Below are 4,021 nucleotides of genomic sequence, written 5' to 3'. Positions count from 1 at the left end.
TGTGTGTGTGTGTGTGTGTGTGTGTGTGTGTGTGTGTGTGTGTGTGTGTGTGTGTGTGTTTGAGTGTGTCCTTTGAGAGACAAGATGAGAGGGAATGCGAAAGGTGATATTCACGAAATATGGCAACATGCAATCATTTGAACAGATGGATGTCAGCACACTAGTGTGGAGGTATGTGTATGTTCATAATTGTAGACATATACAACAGACACACACACACACATACGCGCGCAAACACACACACACATCACACACACACACACATCACACACACACACACACACACACACACTGCACACACACATGCATATACATACGTATCATACACACATATATATTTAGATAGATAGATAGATAGATAGATAGATAGAGAGAGAGATATAGAGATAGATAAACAGTGACAGAGAGAGAAAGAGAGGCTACTTTAATACTTTGATAGGTTTCGGCCAGTGTTGGCCCAGGCCATGTCTGTCTTAATGGCGCCACCTGGCAAAGTCAGTCAAATCAGGAATTGGACAACATGGCCCACTCGAGAAGAGAGCTATTGCTTGCGGAGACATATCCGGGTGTAGGAGGTTTATTCGGGATTTCTTGAAGGAATTTGCCGAAGGTGCTACACTGTGGGACTGAACCCAGAACCATATGGTTGGTAAGCAATCTACTCAGCACACAGCCATTCCTGCGCCTATATGTATCCATGTATAATGGACGTATATTCTTATTCTTATAGATTGTGGTTTTGACCAGGCTCGGCTCCAGTAATTGAAAGCGACCAACGTTTCGTTTGGATCGATTCTTCTTGCTGTCTTTGTTTTGTCCCTCATGGGACTGAGTTCACATGTTTTCATCACCGTCTTCGCCTTCCCTCCTCCACCTCCTCCTCCTCCTCCTCCTCCTCCTCATCATCATCATCATCAACAACTATAACCTCATAACCACTGCCACTGTCATCATTACAGTCACTGCGATGACGACGACGACGACGACGACGACGACGAGGAGTTGTTTTTGTTGCTGTTGTTGTTGTTGGTGTTTGACTTTTCGGTTCTATCCTGTCATTGGAAGATTCACCATCGTCTCCATTCGTCGTCGTCGCAGTCGTCATCATCGCAGTTGTTGTTCTTGCCGTCACTAATGTTGGCGTCCGTGTTGACACAAATATTGAATCTGTTGTCATCGTTTGTTGCTTTTGTTGTCATCGTTGTCAGCTTGCCGTCAGATTCTGACATTGTCCTTCTTATTGTTATTCATAGAACTATTGTTGCGATTGATGTTGTTGCTGTCGTCGTCATTTTGGTCTTGCTCGTGTTGCTGCTGCTGCTGTCGTTGTCGTCTTTGAATTCTTCTTTCGGCCTGGTTCGTCCGTTCGAAGACATGCCCCAGCATGTGATATCCTCTCTCTCTCTCTCTCTCTCTCTCTCTCTCTCTCTCTCTCTCTCGCTCTCTTTTACTTTTCTGTCAATATTCCGAGGGTTGTGTGAACAAAGCGTCGTGTAAGTAGCGTCTAATAATAACAATAATATGAATATATTGATCGATGAATAAGAATCAAAGAAGATAAAAGGAAAAATTGAGACAAAAATCTAAGCGAGCACAATAAGCCAAAATAGCAACAACACCAACACACAAAGCAATAAACGAAGTGAGGGAGAGAGAGAGGGGGGAGGAGGAGGGAGAAGGTACAGAAAGTGGGAGGAGAAAGAGGGACAGAGTGAGAAAGTGAGAGAGCGAAAGAGGCAATAATGTTAGTATATGTCCTGTAAAAGAAGATGACAATGCGATAGAAGAGGGGTAGCATGAGGAGAAAGAAGAGGAAGAGGAAGTAGGAGGAGGGAAAAGAAGTAGAAGCAGAAGAAGAGGAGGAGTAAGAAGAAGAAGAAGAAGAAGAAGAAGAAGAACAAGATGGTGATGGAGAGGGGGAGGAAGACATAGTGTTTTGTAAAGTTATGGCTCACTGCATCAACTGTTTCGCAAACTAATAAACCGACGGAAGTCAGCCATTTTGTTCAGCATTTCAGTCTTATTTGTTTATATTTATTTGTTTAGAGTTTTGTTTTTATTATTTTGTTTGTCTTTTCCTTCTTGATATTCTACTGTGGAATGTTCAGGTTTCTAAATCGATAAACAGTTTTCTGTCTGTCTGTCTGTCTCTCTCTTTCTGTCTTTTGGCTGACTTCTCTCCCTCTCTTTTTCTTTCACTCTCGTTCTCTCTCTCACACACATACACATACACACACGCATACAAACACACATGCACACACATATACACACACATATACATACACACAAATACACACAAATACACACACACACAAACACACACACACACACACACACACACACACACACACACACACACACACACACACACACACACACACACACACACACACACACACACACATACTCATTTGGTGTTTCAGTTCTTTATTGATATATTATTTTGTTGTGGTTTCTGTTGGCAGAATCAGTTGAGCTCTACATTTTTCAGACGCATTATCTCCATATATTTTTTTTCTCAAGTTGTTTGTTCTTATCGCTTGATCTTAGGCTGCTACAATTTGGCTGTCTTTTTCTTTTTTAATTGCTTTTCTTTTAATCAAGCCCAGGGTTTTGTTCCTTGTACGTCTACAGTAGCTTTCCAAAATTGGCCATGCAGAGTTTTCTCTTCGATCTGTCTGACGGTGCTCTCTTTGTATTTCATTCTTGTCCTTTTCTCTTATTACTCACTTCATCACCTGTTCTTTCTTAACTGCATTTAGTAGTTTTTCTCTGCTGCTCTGTAAATACTCTACTCGACTTTGTCGTTCCGTCTGCCCACATTATTCTACTGCTATTAAACCTCTTTCACCCTGGTCTCTTCTCAAGTACAGTCGGTTGATATCAGCTTTCGGATGGTGGTCTCCATACATCGTCAATTATTGTTGCTTTTGTTGTTGTTGTTGTTGTTGATGTTGTTATTATTATTATTATTATTATTATTATTATTATTATTGCTATTTTCTCATTAGCATCTTCTTTCAATTCTGTTTCCATTTCTTGCCGAGTGTCTGCTTGACAACTAGGGCAGAGAAACGCACTGTATACATTTGTAGGCCATTAAAAGAAGCAAACCAGATTGTTCATTTACAAAGTCATGTGATAGCGAAAAAGGGGAATAAAAAATAAAAAAGCAAACAAAGAAAATAAAGGGGAAAAAGGGAAAGAAAAATTCATAGCGACAATGCTCTTCTCAATACCTGCTTTTATTATTGTTGTTGTTGTTGTAGTATATATATGTAGAATAAAAGATAGACAGATAGACAGATAGATAAGTAGATACATAGACTGACAGACAGAGAGACAGAAAGACATATATATATATATATATATATATATATATATATATATATATATATATATATAAATATAGATAGATAGATAGATAGATAGATAGATAGATAGATAGATAGATAGATAGATAGATAGATAGCGATATAAGTATATATAAGTATCGTGTGTAGGTATGGGCATTAAATAGTGGATGCAGTGAAGCAGTGTCGAAAGGAGATCAAATTCGACTGAGAATTTAGACAACTGTAAATGTTGAAATAAATGTCTTACCTCTGATTGCAAGGTGTTATTTCCATGTTAAAGGTGTTATTGTTTCATTAAAAATAGTCATGTAGGTGTTATTCTTCGTAGAATATGACAGCCGAATGCTTGATTATTTTCGTATCAAACTCAAACATAAACACAGGTACAAAACAATCCTGCACACACGTACAGATGTATCAACACGTGTAAACATACAAGGTGGACATGTTACATGGAATGCATACCTTCATCTATGGCTATAGCTATACACACATAGCTTGCATAGCATGCATATATACATATATACCCGTAGATATGTATGTGTGCATATATAGATGCATATATAGATGTATAAACCTATATATATATACACGTATATGTACATGTGCATATATTCACATATGCACATGTACATATATATACATGTATATATATATATATATAT

The sequence above is a fragment of the Octopus bimaculoides genome, chromosome 18, assembly GCF_001194135.2.
Source record: "Octopus bimaculoides isolate UCB-OBI-ISO-001 chromosome 18, ASM119413v2, whole genome shotgun sequence".
In the NCBI taxonomy this organism is placed as follows: Eukaryota; Metazoa; Mollusca; class Cephalopoda; order Octopoda; family Octopodidae; genus Octopus; species Octopus bimaculoides.
Note: the sequence above shows the minus strand (reverse complement) of the source record.